Source organism: Aedes albopictus, chromosome 2, assembly GCF_035046485.1.
Source record: "Aedes albopictus strain Foshan chromosome 2, AalbF5, whole genome shotgun sequence".
NCBI classification, from domain to species: domain Eukaryota; kingdom Metazoa; phylum Arthropoda; class Insecta; order Diptera; family Culicidae; genus Aedes; species Aedes albopictus.
The window spans coordinates 504,021,526-504,038,742 of NC_085137.1; the positions used below are offsets into that span (position 1 = coordinate 504,021,526).

The 17,217-nt window shown below is 36.5% G+C and overlaps 1 protein-coding gene across 6 annotated transcripts in view; it reads right to left on the minus strand.

Annotated features, from left to right (window-relative positions):
* Positions 1–17,217, minus strand: part of LOC109407819 (ribonuclease P protein subunit p25-like protein) — a 606,744-nt gene that overhangs the window by 352,718 nt on the left and 236,809 nt on the right. Inside the window, exon 2 of one of the 6 annotated variants that reach the window (XM_062854477.1) lies at positions 2,547–2,828. The exons of the other annotated variants lie outside the window; for them this stretch is intronic. The gene's annotated coding sequence lies outside the window, so the exon portion shown is untranslated. The remainder of the gene's footprint in view (positions 1–2,546; positions 2,829–17,217) is intronic. 6 annotated transcript variants of the gene reach the window in all.

Sequence of the window (17,217 nt, forward strand, 5' to 3'; positions counted from 1 at the left end):
TTGAAATGTTCGTCCTGAATTAACCCTCGAGCGGTCGCCTCTTCGGCTACCCTCAGCGACACGAGCGTACTTTTTTCATGGTGCGTGTGCTCAGTACACGACGCGACCGCCCCCGGGTTAAGGACGTTACGAATATGGTAAACTTTCGACAAATTCCATAAATTTCTTAACCCTCCGAAGGTGTTCAAAAAAAATTTCGTGTCATATTGACCCGGATTTGGCACAACGCTTTCACAGTCATTTCTTAATAAAATAATAAAGTTTTTGTACTCAAAATCATCGTTAGGGCTAAAAATTTTGTGGATCCAGCTCAAAACTAGGGTTTGGTCGGATGGGGCCACTTGGAACCGACGCCAAAGGGACCATGGTTTGGCCGTTTTCACAAAAGTGTATTTTTCGCAGCTGATTTGAATTTTTGAAGAACTGAATACATCGGAAAAAGCAGTAGTAAAGTGATTCAATCACTAAGTCAACTGACCAGATGAGTTTTGGCCATCAGGTGTCCAGGGGACTAAATCTTGAGGCCCCGAAACGGATTCGCGGAGACCCCCGAGAGGTGGCCATTTTACAAATTTGGTGAATCCATGCCGTGCGACATATCAAAAGTTGCAGAATTTTTTCAGACAATACATCCAGTGACCATGTCAGACGCCAAAAGCAAGATTGGCCACTTGGTGGTCCCGAAACTGATTCATGGGATCCCTACGATGTGGCCAATTCTGGCATTCTGTATGACCTTGCCGTGTGACACACCAAAATTCGCAGAACTTCATGGATAACTCATCAGTTATCAAACGGCATTATCCACCTGATGGTCCCAAAACTGGTTCCTGAAACTGGTTCGGAATGTGGCCTATGCAATATGGGTATCTATCGATCGGCCTCGATGAGTAGGATTTTGGAATCCAAGATGGCGCACCATAATCCAAGATGGCGGCCACTGAATGGTAGTTTTAGCTATGATACCATGCAAAATGGGTTGGGTATCTATCGATCGGGCTTGTTGAGTAAAAGGGCAGAGGGTGAGATAGAGGGTCAGGATAGATAATAGGGTAGAGGGTAGGGTGAGCGGTGGAGTTGGCGGTCGGATAGAGGGTTTGGGTTAATGATAGGGTGGAGGGGGTAGAGTAGAAGGTTAGGGAAGAGGGTAGAATGGTGAGTAGGGTAGAGGGTAGGATGAAGGGTTAAGGTGGAGGGTAGGGTAGACGGTAAGCACAGTATTGAGAGTATGGTGAAGGGCTAGAGTAGAGGGTTCGGTAGAAGGTAGGGCATTGGATAGGGTAGTGGTTATGGTAGAGGATAGGGTAGAGGGTAGGACAGATGGTAGGGTTGAGGGTTACGATAGAGCGTAGGATATAGGGTTGGGATAGAGGGCAGAAAAGACAGCAAGGTAGAGGGTAAAGAGTAGGGTGAAGAAGTGATATGAGATAAGATTTTCTCGAGATATCTTCGGGACTTTTCTTCTTGATTTCTTCAGATATTCCTCTCGAGAATCTTCCCAGGATTCCTCCCGGGATTCCTCCCGGGATTTCTACAGATGTTCCTTGCCGAATTGCTCTTGAGATCTCTTCAGGGATTTTTGCAGGGATTGCTTTGGAAAATCCTGAAAAGAATCTTTTAGTTATTTTTTTCGGCATACCTTCAGGGATTCGTGCTGGAATTCCTTCAAAGATTCCTTCCGGGTTCCTGTAGTGATTCCTTATAAGGGATTGCACCCGAAAAGGAAAATGAAAGAATATAGGTTTCCGTTGAGATTTTTTTTCAGGCAATTCTAGATTTTTTAGGTATTTGTGCCAGAATTTCTGATGGGATTCTTCCAAAAATTCTACCCGATTTTTTTTTCAGTTATTTATTCAATAATTCCTTCCGGGATATCTTCTATGGTTCTTGCAGGAATTCCTGCTCAGGTTCCAGCCGGTATTCCTGTCATGATCCCTCTAAGGATTCCATCAAGTATACCAACAAGTATTCTTTGTGTGGCTTCGTAGCCGTGCGGCTAGTGTCACCAATCATTCAGTCACATCGTGCTGAGAAGCGTGGGTTCGATTCCCACCGCAGCTGTCAGGAAAAGTTTTCGGCTGTGCCACTGGGCGTTGCATGCTAGTCCGTTGTCTAGTGCCGTGCTTCCTTCAAAGAGCGAATAGCTCACTGGAAGCACTAAACGTGTCCGTGTCTTTTCACGGGATTCCTTCAGGAATAACTTCAGAAATTTTAGCCATTATTCATTCATGGATTTCTGCTGAAATTACTTCACAGATTTGTCCAAGTATTCTTTCAAAGAGTTCTATCGAAATATATTCAGGGAATCCTAGTGGAGTTTTTCAGGCACTCCTCTCGGGATTTTTACAGTAATTCCTCCCGAGATTTCTTCTGTGATTATTTCAGGGACTCTTCCGAGCTTTCAGCGAAGATTCCTCTCAGGATCCTACTAGATATGCCTCCCAGAATTCCTTCAGGAAATCCTCCCGGGATTCCTTCAGGGATCTCTACCGGGATTGCTATAGAAAATCTTGAAAGGTTTCTTTCAAGTGTTGTAGTCGGCATACCTTCAGGGGTTACTGCTGGAGTTCCTTCGAAGATTCCTTCCGGGATTTTGGGATTCCTGCTAGGATTGCGCCAGTGATTCCAACTTGCATTCTTTTAAAGGTCCTTCAAGGAATATTGCGGGATTCTTTTTTCTCCTGGGATTTCTTCAATTATTCTTTCAAGGAGTCCTGCCCTGCTGCCAGCCGGGATTCCTCACGTGATTTCATTAAGGATCCTATCTGAGATTCTGTACTGGATTTCTTTTGTGACCTTCAGGGATTCCTTCCGAGGGTGAATTACAGCTAAAATGAGAGTGGGATAGTAAGAGAAAAATAGATATACAGAGAGAAGTAGGCTTATTATCTATTATTTCAGCCTTTTATAATTTCTGCTTTTTGTACGTTGCACTCCGACCTTAATTTACGTCCACTATCGGGGGGGCGTAAATCAAATTGGACGTAAAATAAATCAGAGCACTTACCAATTTCTATTGATTTACACATACTAGATGCTAGTTTACCTTCTACATGTGTTCAGCGTAGTTAGAGTACTGACCAAGGGCTATCATGTGTGGCCATTCACTATTTGGAATTATGACCGCAGATGGCAACACTGATCGATCTACATAATACCGTCCATTAACTGGGGGTGTTGCTAGTTAACAAGTAAAATTTCAGCTTCTCTATCTCGGGATCGAAAGCAGATAGAAATGTGTCGTCTTCAACAAAGTTGTTCAAGAACATTCTGGTGATTCATAAATTAGTTGGTGATTCACCAACTAGTTGGTGATTTCACGGCTAGGTGGCGCTAGTTATAAAGTAAAATTTTAAACTTCTCTATCTTGAAAAACCAAAGCAGATAGAAATGTGTCGTCTTCGGCAAAGTTGTTCAGAAGGACAACAATATTCTGGTGATTTACTAATTAGTTGGCGATTTCACCGCTAGGTAGCGCTAGTTATAAAGTAAAATTTTAAACTTCTCTATCTTGGAAACCAAAGCAGATAGAAATGTGTCGTCTTCGGCAAAGTTGTTTAGAAGGACAAGAATATTCTGGTGATTCACTAATTAGTTGGTGATTTTACCGCTAGGTGCCGCTAGTTATAAAGTAAAATTTAAGACTTCTTTATCTCGGCATCGAAGCAGATAGAAATGTCTCGTCTTCGGCAAAGTTGTTCAGAAGCACAAGAACATTCTAATCATTAATTAATTAGTTGGTCATTTTCACCGCTTAGGGGCGCTAAGTTCCAAGTAAAATTTAAAACTTCTCTATCTCGGGATCGAAAGAATATAGAAATGTGTCGTCTTCACCAAAGTTGTTCAAAAGGACAAGATCATTCTTATTATTCATAAATTAGTTGGCGATTTTGCCGCTAGGTGGCGCTAGTTTTCAAGTAAATAGACTTCGTTATCTCGTGATCCAAAGCATATAGAAAAGTATTGTCTTCGGCAAAGTTGTTCAGAAGGACAAGAACATTCTAGTGATCCATCAATTGGTTATGTCACATTCTCCCGAATTCCAAGCGCCCGAATGACAAATGGCCGAAAGTCAGTCGCCCCAATGTAACATTCTTCCGAATGTATTCCCAAGTAACCACAAGCATTATATCATTGCACAAATTAGACTGAATATCAACCTTTGCAATGCGAAATGCAGTAATTCCCCACTTGTCATGCAATAATCCATTAGATTGGCATTATCAACGTAATGATGCATTGCATTTTCTTTACATTAGGGTTAATTAAAAGGTGATATAAGATAATTCAATAAATCAACACTGCAAAAACTGAATAAATGCAATGTACAAACTAGCAAAGTTGGCTCTAATAATGCAATTATAAAAGCTTGACTCTAATGGTAAACAAATGAAATCAAGAAGATTGAACAACTTTACAGTCAACTCTGGCGGTCTTCAACATTTTTGGTTCGACTCCCGACCAACATTAAGTTTGTCAGTTGGCCGTTTGATCCACCGATCGACTACAGCAAAACATTTTTAGAGATGACCTTTTCTTTTTTCTGTAGGCTGCTATCACATGCCAATAATGATGGAATCCACAATTAGCATATGATCAGTGTGCGAAGGGTGTTTTAATCGAGGTTTTATTTTCTTACATTGATTAAATATCTTTTAAAATGCATTATGTATTTATCAGTAATTTATCTGAATGTGATAAATTACTGTATTCTGTTACATATGACATAGTCGTTTTGCCCTCTACTGCAATGATTGAGACATAAGAACAGTTTCCTTTTAGTTAATAAAATATCTGTTGTTATCACAGCAGCAGAAACGGTCCAAGGCGATAGCGCGTATGGAACTCATCTAGCGGTCTTCAACACTTCTGGTTCGACTCCCGACCCGGCGACAAAAAAATAATTGTTAAAACATTCATGTGTGGGGGCATCAGTACCGTCGATAACGAAACGGTGCTAAAATAGATTTTTGTTTTGGTTTTTCGTGTTGCACGTATCAAGCATGTGCAAATGCAAATGTACAGCACATGCATTTATGTTACTTTAGCAATGGCTGTTAGCGTGCTGCAATATTTGGCACTAATTTGATTTTAGTGGGGCCCTTTTCGACTTTAATATTGCTTCAATGAGGTGTATAAAGTGATGCAGCATTATATTCACAATTTTAATTATGAATATATGGCAAAATTGATGCACGTATATACGGCTTCGTGGTTACTTGGGTTAAATGCCTCAACGATATAATAATCTTGAAAACACCTTTCTGAAATCAGTTAAGGGGAAACATCAAGAAATCTCATTTCAATTTTGCATACAAATTTTTAAGGCACAAATCTGATGAACGAAGCATTGAACCACGCTGCATTTGTTTATCCTGGCTTTGCTCACTTGTAAAAATAGGCAGATAATCCAAATCAGACGCATTTGTTTACGAATTTTCAAGATAAGTGCTCATGAAAACGTCAGTAGGGGTTCAAGCCGGCCATTGGGGCAGCCGTATTTGTATTATTTGATGTTTCACGTGTTCACGTGTTTGTTTCATGAGCACTTCCACAGTATTGAACTTAGAGGATTTTTCCAGGGAATCACGATATTTTCATTATTTTTCCATAAATCCTAAAGGTATTTGTCCATGGTTTCATTTCATATTTTTTAAATTATTTTGTATATTCCTTCCAAGAATTAAGAACTCTCTTGAGAATTCTTGAAAGATTATTTCGGGAACCCACCAGGAATGTTTTTCACGTTTCCTCCAAGGATTGCGTCTTTAGTGCCTCCAAGGGATTCCCGTGGATCAAGCAGAAATCCATTTCCAAGGATTATTTTAATTTTTTTTTTCAAATATTCATCCGAAACATTCTCCAGGTTTTTTTTTTTCAGGATTCCTGCAAAGGTTACTCAGGAATTTTTCATTATGTATTCTTCTTCCGGTAAACCTTCAGATATTCTTCCATCATGATTTTCTGCTAATTTGTCCAGTACTTCATCTCGGCATTCCTTCATGAGATTTCAGGAGTATTTCCGGGATGCCTTTAATTTTTTTTCTGAGGAATCTAGGATTCCCTCCAGAGATAACATGTTTTTGTGCCACAATGTGAAACGACGTACTATAACTTTGTTGCAGATTCGATTTGCCTAATACCGGATCTGACATTCAGATCGAACTCGATTATCCGGGAGCCCGATTATTCGTGATTCAATTATCTTGCAAAAATGCCACCATTATTCTTATCCGGCGATTAAATAATTGTTTGCTTTGTTTGCACAATTTTAGAGATGGCAACATGTCAAAAGATATAGGAAATTTAAAATATAACAAGAATTAATTTTATTATGCAGATTTTTCAGCTGAAACTCAATTCTCAAAATATATTATAACAATATTGTTAGCCGTTGAATTTAAGTACTATAACATCACACTATTTGTATTCTATGTTTATTGAACTGTTTTTGATTGTAGGACATTAACAATAAAAGAAAAAAAAGTATTGCTCGATTATCCGTGGTGATTTTTTTGGAGTCATCTGGATGATCGAGTCGGAACTGTATTGAGCTTTGTTTAAATATGCATGACCAGTGTTGACAGCAATATTATTTTTTTGTCCCAACGTGAAACAATGTGCTTCACTTAAGGTAAGAGTGCACATTGTCGAACATTCAAATTGTCTATCTCACACTATAATCAGAGATATTGAGCTATATTTGAATCTGTATGACCAGTGTAGCCAGCAATTTTTTTTTGTCCCAACGTGAAACAATGTACTGTACTTGAGGTGCACTCTAACGTTGTCGAACATTCGAATTGCCTATCTCACACCATATCAGAGATGTTGAGCTATATTTGAATGTGTATGATCAGTGTTGCCAGCAATAATATAATCTTTGTACCCCAACGTGAAATAATGTACTGCACTTGTGGTGCACTATAACATTGTCGAACATTCGAATTGCATATCTCTCCATATCAGAGATATAGAGCTATATTTGAATCTGTATGATCAGTGTTGCCAGCAATAATATTATTTTTTGTCCCGACGTGAAACAATGTACTGCACTTGAGGTGCACTATAACATTGTCAAACATTCGAATAGCCTATCTCACACCATATCAGAGATATAGAGCAATATTTGAATCTGTATGATCAGTGTTGCCAGCAATAATATATTTTTCCCACCAACGTGAAACGATGTATTGCACTTGAGGTGCACTATTACATTGTCGAACATTCGAATTGCCTATCTCACACTATATCAGAAATATTGAGCTATATTAGAATCTGTATGACCAGTGTTGCCAGAAATAATATATTTTTTGTGTCTAAACGTGAAACAATGTACTGCACTTGAGGTGCACTATAACATTGTCGAACATTCGAATGGCCTATCTCACACCGGATCTGTGATATTGAGCTATATTTGAATCCAAGGGTGCGACCAATAACATTGGGGTCGCACACGCATACCAAAGTCGTGAGCGAGCTGTGAAGGCAACTTTCCACAGCGTGAATATAATTTACATTCACCCCGTGGAGAGTTGCCTTCACAGCTCGCTCACGACTTTGGTATACGTTTGCGACCCCAATGTTAATCGGCAAACTTTCAGATAAAACTACAAGGTTAAATTAATCCATACATTGTTTTTTGATAGCATGCTTCTGAACTGAAATGATAGCAAATGAATGTAAATCTTTGCAAATGAATGGTCGCACCCTTGTTTGAATCTACATGACCAGTGTTGCCAGCTAGTGCAAAAATTATGTGTTATTAAATGACGTCAACAATTTATGTATTTTAAAAAGACGCCAAAGATGCCACTTGGCTCCTACATAATCTTTACTGAACAATCGAATTCGATGTATAATCTCAAAATCGTGTTGATCGATGTTTACCATTATGCAGTGTTGCCAGATGCAGAGATTTTTTTGAAGAACCAAATTTTACAAAGACAAGTAAACAAGGTAAATCTAGTTGACTTGCTGATATTGTGTTACGTTACTTCAAACTACAACGAACATGGACACCATCCCAATTGTAATGAATTATAATTTTTATTTACAGTTCAGCAGTGTTGCCAGCTTAAAAAAAAAACTTCGTTTTATTCTATGCAACTTGAAACAATGTTTGACGTCTACTTAAATTATGCTGAAGAATCTTTTATATCGCATACATTCATATGTAATGTATATATTCAACAATATATGATTTTTTTTTGAACAGTGTTGCCATCTAACATAAGAAATAATTATATCAGGAGCTTCCACTGGTTGGCCTTTGTTGGCCTTTCGAACTTTTCTGAACATTACATATGTATATTTAGAAAACTATTAAAGGTTTAGAGCAATGATTGAAATGGACGTTAATCTAAATTTTGGACGTAAAAAAGTGGACGTAAATCAATCCGGCGTAAAATAAACGGACGTAAAATAAGGTTGGAGTGTATTTACAATTGTAATTGGTAGATCGAACAAAAGTCACATTTTCATTTTGGTATAACTTTGATAGTGCCCAGAAAAAACACCATAAAACCCTCATATTGCTCACGAACATAAGTGGAGAAGCCGTGTAGAGTATATCTGGTTGAAATTTTATGTCAGGACATGCCATTTTTCTGAAAATTTTACGTTTGGTGAGTACGTTAAGAGAGTTTCTGGGATACTGAGTGAAAAATTCAGATAATTTATCAGAAATTATTGTCGGTGTAATCATCTATGAAGAAAATTAGAATTTTGGCCTAACAACCTATTCGGCCTAATTACCGGATACCCTTATGAACACGTTTCAAAAGAGTATTCCAAGGAGTGTTTTTGAAAATAAAATCTACTTGTCTTTTAAGATTCTGAATTTTCAAAGGCAAAACAATTTATCAACTGTGTCAAATAATGTTCCTAGTCTCACATGGATTATTTTATTCGTCTTTTTTTTTTAATTGTCAGTGCTATTTCGAAGGTCGAATTCGTAGAGGAAGTATGAGTCTCATCCAGTAGCGGAGCCAGGATCCTGATAATGGGGGGGCAGCGATTATTTGGCGTATCCAGTGTTATAGTAATTTGGCGGCAAGAGACATATTAAAAGAGCTTAAATCATGGGAAAGTTAGTTAGTTAGGTAACTTATTTTCGACACTTTACACATTAGTGTGCAAAGGAATTCGGTTCATAATTTGGCGGTGGCACAATGTTGGTCATAGTCATTAGTTGGTACAAATTGTGCTTTTTAAATACTATCGCATCATGGTGGCGCTTACTTAAGACGTTTAACATTCCGACTTGTTTTTTTTTTTACATATCCAAAAATTAATCTCTGTGTGCTATAATGTTGATCAAAAGTTTCATAGACTATTTTGCGCAAACAGTAAACATTTTGCAATATCATATTTTTGCGTTTTAATAGACTGGCATTTGTTGATATTAAACCAAGTTTCGAAACTTTCCAAATTAATGTTATTTTCTATCGCGTCACTAAAATATTTTTTTATTATATTCAACAATGTTTCATATCAGTGCATTCAGAAGATTTCATATTTCAATATGCAACTGGCAATTGGGTTGTTTAGTGAATACCATATTGCTATTTTCTATATTGCCATATCGAAAGAGCTCATTTTTCTGTGTATAACTTAATTTTATTGAGTTCCAATACCTTTGTTTTGATGGTTAAATTAACAAAACAATTTTAATTTCTGTGGATAGAATGACAGTTCAATCAATAAAATGATAGTTCAGCCCGAACAAAAAAATTTCTCCATACAAACGTTAAATGTATTTTAAAAATACTTCCCAGGCTCCGATGATTATAAAATTTTGGATTTCGACTATTTTTTGGCGGAGATTCCAATTCTAAAATAATCCGGATACCCCTGATGTACACAATTTAGTATATAAGAAACAAACATGGTTTGCATTACCAGTGGTGTCATAGAGTTTACACCAAGCTAATCACTGAGTAACCAGCTCTTAAGAAAAATAAAAAAAAACAGCCAAGAATGAAAATATGCTTATTGTAAAAAGTTAACCAATCCTGTCGTCCAAACATAATTTAACTCAAGATATATTTCGTTTGTTCTCTTATAAACATAAAAAGCCTTTGTGGAGCAACTTCTCCATTTATCATTATCAATATTATCACTATACCTTACCTACTTCCTATTTAATGTTAGAAAGCCGCCTATACTTTTTTTTAATGAATGTTTCTTCCCTTCTTGTTGCTGCAAGATAATCGCCTATTTGATTGATAATTCTGTGTCCACATGAGAAAAATTTCCTTTTTGATATTTTATTTTGCGCCCCCATTGGGGAAAGAAAAAAATCCTTTTGAGCGCCCTCATAAATTTAGGAAAAGTTACACGGTCATTTTTCAAAATATTTTGCTTCCCCATATTGTAAGAAAAATCTTTTTTTCCAGTATGAAGAAACATTTTATTCCGCCTTCTTGAATTTAATAAAATGATTTTTCGAACTATTCTACGCCCTCACACACTTTGAGTAATTATTGATGTGAATAAATATTACAACTTTTGTGCCTCCATACGTTAAAGTATATTCTTTATGATATTGGAAATTGCTTCTCCTGAATATAAGAAAATCGCCTATTTGATAATTGATAATTTTTGCGCCCTCATATTTGCAAAACAAAAATCTCTGTGATATTGGGACTACTCCCTGGGTTTATTTCAAAAATTCGTCCTCCGATGTCTTCATAAATTCTTCTAGATATTTCTTCAGAAATTCCCTCACGAATTCCTTTGAAAATGCTTTCTGGGATTCCTTCAATAATGGTTCCATGAAATCTATTAAGCAATCATTCGGAAATTTCTTTGGAAATTCAATTAGAAACTGCAAAAATTTCTTAACAGTTTATTTTAGAAAAAAAAATCCTCCATAAACTTTATCAGAATTCCTTCAGAAATTTTTCGAGAGCTTTCTCCAGAAATTTCTCGAAGGATTCATTTAGAAAACCATTCACGAATTTCTTCAAAAATTCCTTCTGAAAATTTTACATGGTTTTCTTCAGAAATTCCTCCAGTGATTCCTTAAGAAAGTATTCCATGAAATCATAGGAAATTATGCCAGGGATTCCTTTTGAGATTTCTCTGAGAATTTCTTTAAGAATTATTTCAGGAATTCCTTTAGTAAATACATAAATTCATTCAGAAATTTCTCTGAAATTCCCAAAAGATTCATCAAAAAATTAAGAACTAAAAAAACAAAGAACTCTGCCATAAATCCTCCCATGGATTCCATTCGAAATTTTACCATGGATTGCTCTAGAAAATCCTTTAATGATTTCCTTCAAAAAATCTTGCACGGATTCCTTCAGAAGGTTCTCCGGGGATTCTTTTAAAAAATCATCCATGAACTGCTACAGAAATTCCTCCAGAGCTCCATAAGCTTCCAAAAAACTGCTCCATGGACTCTTTCAAAAATCTCTCCTGAGATTCTTTCGGACAATCATCCACGGATTACTTCAAACATAGTTCAAGTAATTTCTTTCAGAAATTCCAAAGTTCAGAATTCCTCCAGAAATTTCACGAAGAATTTCTTCAGAACATCCTTCTGAGTTCCCTTTATTTTTTTTCCCGAGATTCATAATACATTTCCACCAAAGTTTCCTTTAGAATTTTTTCCAGGGATTCTTTCAGAAATCTCTCCAGAGATTTTTTTTTAGAACACCTTCTATGGATTCCTTACAAAATTGCACTATGGATATCTTCAGAAATTACTCCAGGATTCATTCATAGAGAATCAAAGGACCCTTTCAAAAATTGTTCTAGCTGAATGGATTCATTAAAAAATTTCTCCAGATATGCCCTTCAGATATGCCCTTAAAAATTTCTTCAGAAATTTATCCAAGAATTTGTTTAGGAAATTTCCCATGGATTCCTTCTGAAACTTCGCCTGGGATTGCTTCAGATAGAAGACTTTAGAAAATCCTTTAGAAAATCCCTCTGAAGGAATCAGAAGTTTGTCCAGCGAATCCAGAAGTTTAATTTTTTTTATTATTGAAAATTCCAGCCCTATGCTGGTTCATCTTCGCATTCTGAAGTTCTTTTAAAGATTGTTTCAGAAAATATTTCGGTGATTCCTACAGGAACTCATACAGGATTTCTTCACGAACTCCTCCAGAGATTTCCTCGGGAATTTCCCCAAGGATTCCATTGGAAACATCCGCATTAAAGTCTCCAGAAATTACTTCAGCGGTTCATCCAGAAAAACGAACAAGAATTCCCGCAGAGATTCTTGCATTATTAACTCCAGTGATTCTAGCGGGAATTGATCCAGCGATTCCTGCAGAAATTCATACAGAGATTTTTGCGTTCCAGTATTCCTCTGTATATTTCTTCTGAAATTCTTCCAGCGTTTCCTCCAAGGATACCTTTAGAAAATTTTCCACGGATTCAGACAATTTCCAGAAATATTTACTTGCCATTTCAATAGAAATTCAATTGGAAATTATTCATGAGATTTTTCGGCTTTCTCCAGGAATATTTAAAAAAAATCCTCCTGGTACTCTATTGAAGGATTTCTTCACGAACTCTTCTAGAGTTTCTCAATAAATTCTTCTTGGAGTTCCAACAAGCGTTTTCCAGGAAGTTTTCCTTGTTATTCCTTCAGAAATTTCCCTCAGGTATTCCTCCTGAGATTCATTCAGGACTTTTCCTGGAATTCCTTCAAAAACCTTCAAGGATTTTTACTGGAATTAGACTGGACATTTTTTCAAAAATTACTTCATGCATTCTCTTAGTAATTCCTCCATGGATTCCTTTTGAAATTTCTTTAGGGATTTTTTTTTTTCGGAAATATCTCCAGAGACTTTTTCAGTTTTTTAAGGATTTCTTTAGGAATATCAGTAAAAGTTGTTCCTTGGATTTTTCTTCGTAAAATTCTCCTAGAAATACCTCCTAGAAATACCTTTAAAAATCCTGCGGAAATTCCTCCAAGAGTTCCTTTAGCATATCCTTGAGAAATTCCTTCAGGGATTCTTGTAGAAACCCCTACAATGGTTCTTTCTAAAATTGTTCCTGCGATTCCATCAGAAATATCTCCCGTGACTCATACAAAGATTCCTCCAGAGATGTTTTTTCAGCAGTTCATCCAGAAACTTCACAAAAAAATACTGGAGGAGTTCTAGAATTTCTTAAGGAATCCCGCTTAAGGATTTTCTGAATCCATGAAAGAACTCCAGAAGATACCCGTGGAGATTTCTAGAAGAAGTTTTAGAAAAAAATATGAAATGACATAAATTCTTGAAATAATCATTGGGGGACCCAAAGGAATTCCCTGAGATATCTTTAAAGGAATTCCTAAAAAAAGTCATGATAAACTTCTGGAGGGATTCTGGAAATAATTCCAAGGAAACACTCTTGGTGGAGTTTATGAAGAAATTTCTGAAGATATTTCTTAAGGAATTTCTGGAGGAGTTTCCTCCAAAAAGGACATTTTTTATGGATTTCTGAAGAAATCCCTGGAGAAATTTCTGAAGTAAATCCTGAAAGAACTTGTGGAAATACCTCAAAAGAAATGCTTTGAAGAATTTCTTGTACAATTTCTCTAGATATGTGTGAAAATCCTGCTGAAATTTTTGAACACAAAAGCTCTAGTGGACTTCTTCAAGGAATCGCTATGAAAATTTCTGAAGGTAAAGAATATTTTGAAGGAAACTCTAAAAAATGCCTGGAAGAACTGAAGAACCCTCTGCAGCTACTCCTAGAAATATTCCTTGAACAAATGCCAAGGAATAAAGCCCTGTAAAAACTCCTGAAGATTTCCTGAAGAAAGGTCTGAATAAATTCTAAAATGAATTTATGAAGCAGTCTTTGTATGAATACCTAAAGAAACTTTGGAGAAATCCCTCGAGGAACTGCTAGAAAAATAACTCGTGGAGGAATTTTGGAAGAAATGCCTGAGGGAATCTCTGGAGCAATTCTTGATGGTATCAATCCACCCCCCAACCATCCCGACCCACCCGAATACCTGAAAGAATCACTGGAGAAAAAAAATCTCCTTAGAAAAATTCATATAGGAATCGCTGAAAGAATCTGTGAACGGTCTCCTGCAGAAATCTCTAGAGATAGTTCTGATGGAATTTCTAGGTGTAATCCTACAAGAAACTGTAAAGAAATGTCTGCCGGAACGGCATTTTTGAGAAATCTCTGGAGGAATAACTGAAGGAATTCCTTGAGAAACCCCTTGAGGAATTCCAACAAGAACTAATCGAAATAATCCTGGAGAAAAATTGCTGGAGGATACTTTAATAGAATCCCTGAAAGAATTCCTTCAGAAATTTCTGAAGTAATACATGTACTAATTTCTGAAGCAAACTTTGAAAGAATTTCTTAAAAATTCCAGGAGGAATTCTTGGAGGAATAGGGTAAAAAATATAATTTTGACAATGGATATGTATGTAATTTGGACAGGCACTGTGCTTTATGTCTTGTTCCGAAGAACTAAAAAGAACACATTCTTCTAAATATCGATAATTAGATCAATCAGATCCTTTCTATTGATTTAAGTTGAAGACACGATTAAGAATTTACTTCAAAATCTTCCCAACCGTTTTGAGGTGGCGACCCTTTAAGAATTGTCAAAACATCTGCGGCTCAATCAAATTTTTTTTAAGTAAAACAATATGATTTAAATGAACGAAACCGAGTTTTTTTCGTACAGTGACGTAGCCAGAAATTTTGGGACTGAGGGATTTTCGACGATCAATGATACTTTTTTTATTCGACATTCACATTTCGTAAAAATTATGTCATGAATATTCAATTTGAGTTGAAGCTGAAAAATAGCGGCGCAGCCGAAAATTTTTCTTCTGAAGGCGTTTTATACTGAACATTTGTTGTTCAAGTTGTGGCTTTTGGGGATGGCGGTATACAAAATTAAAAATTGGTATAATTTACACAAAATAGAATAAAAATTTAACAGTTTTTTGGTAACATCGCGGCCCCCCTAGACTGGCTTCACGGCCCCCCAGGGGGCCGCGGACCACCGGTTGGGAACCCGTGGACTAGATGATCAACTTACAGTACAAAATTGTGATTTTTGTATGCACTTAATGAAAAGTTACAAATAGTTGACCATTTTTTTTAAATGAGAAAATGTTGCCTGTCCAGATAATTTCATTTTTCGCTGTATACTTATGTACGTTTGCGAAGTACTGATTAAAACTCGGTGAATTTAGCTATCAAGAACCATTATCTGAGAAACAATATAATGTTTACAGTTCATAAACATTTGATCATGCTGAGTTCTGATTGATTGGATTTTGTAACACATTTTGAACACAACAGTTTAACCCTTATGTGGCCGGCAGGGTACCCGGGTACCCAGCACCCATTTAAAATACACGGTGTAGAAAAAAGCAAAAAGTTTGCCGGCCACATAACGGTTAAACTAGATGAAAATCCAAGGGCATTGCATACTTTTAGGCATTTATCGGTGTATGGGGGTTTCTGTTCCAATTCGCAAAATTGCTTTCAATTCGTAAAACACGCTTCGCTAAGAGATTCAGGGACGTATTTGGATTTTACTATGCTTGATCTACCGAGAATAAGTGGCCATTCTTTGAAAAAATACTCAAAAAGCAGTTTTAGAGCAGATTGTTTAAAGGCGATGATAAATGACAAAAATATCTACAATTTTTTTTTGTCTAAAAACTTTCATATAAACTTGATTTGCATCAAAAAACCTCTGAGATGGCTCTTCATATGTATTATTTTGAGCTACGTATGCTTTTTGCTTAACTGATTGACATAATCTATGTTATGAGATTCGAAATACAATACCTCCCGCACAATCAACGTTTTCCGCATTATCAAAGATATCCTGTTTTACGGTAGCCAAATGTTAGATGCAAGTTACACGATTTTGGACATCGATTTGTTTTTAATGTTGAACTATCAGCGAAGTAATTGTTAACCAATTGAAAGAAATTTCCTAATTCGCAACTGGATTTTTTCTTCTCTTATTATTTAAGTGAAATGGTATTAACAGTGCATTGAATAGTGAAAGAAATACAGTAACATGATCGGTTTTATGATTTTGAGCAAAAAATCGTTTTTTATTTTTTGCACAATGCTGGTGAATGCTTCATCTGAAATGCAGCATGGCCTAGAGTGCAGCAAAAACCTGATAAGAAAACGCCAAATAGTAGGCAAAGTTCAACTCAAAAGAAATCATACTCCAACCTTAAAACGTCTGTTATAGTGCCAACGCGAAAGAGTGAAACTGCTATTACCCTATGCAAAAGCGATCATGCTATCGCTAGAGAAACATGCCTTACCAGAATAAGTTCAAAGAACGTCTGAGTCCCTATATATAAATATCTTCAGTTCAGTTCAGTGAAGTGAAGTGAATTTTTGCTGGCACCAAAATGATTCTATTTATTTTGTTAATTTTTTTGAAACATTTTTTGGCGTATCTAGTGAAATTAGCTGGCGCCAAAATGATTCTATTTATTTTGTTAATTTTTCTGAAACATTTTTTGGCGTATCTAGTGAAATTTGAACGGAAATTTAGAGTTAGGGGGGTCAAGTGCCCCCCCTCGCCCCCCTTTGCCACCGCCAATGGTCTCATCTACGTTCACTGTCGTGATGACATGTTTCTTGTTGATAGCACGTTCAGACTTGTAGTGTGAACTTCAGAGATTTAAGGACAGACTCGTTAGAATCCCAAAATGGCCAACTTTGGCACCTACTCACGATTTCGACCGCACAAATCTCTTCGTAAACAAAATCAGCGCATCTGATCTTCTTATTTGAAACTAATTACAAGTGAGCAAGAACAGAATAATAAAATGCACTGTTGTTTGAAGCTTGCTTCTTGAGATTTGTGCGTCTGAAGTTCTGATGTACTGTTGAAGCGGGATTTCAAGAGGTGTGTCCTTAATGACTGGACACAAAGTTGTGACCAGCTTCATAAAAAGGGTTTTTTTAGAAAGAAAAAAAAAAGCCCAATTGTGATTCAACTTCACCCTAAGCTGATCAGTTTGGCTCTAATTGATAGCACAATTCTTGAAAACATTGGGAATCCCAAAATCATTTTTTTTGCATATTTCACCATGTAAAGCATATACATCACAACTAAATAAAATAATACGGATCTGTATTTTTCTATGAATAATCACTCAACAGAATTGACATGCTGACCTGTGTCCGTCATGAGCGAGCACGAACCAATTGAACTGCTTCCGTACGGTTTATAATCTTCAATCCACTTTA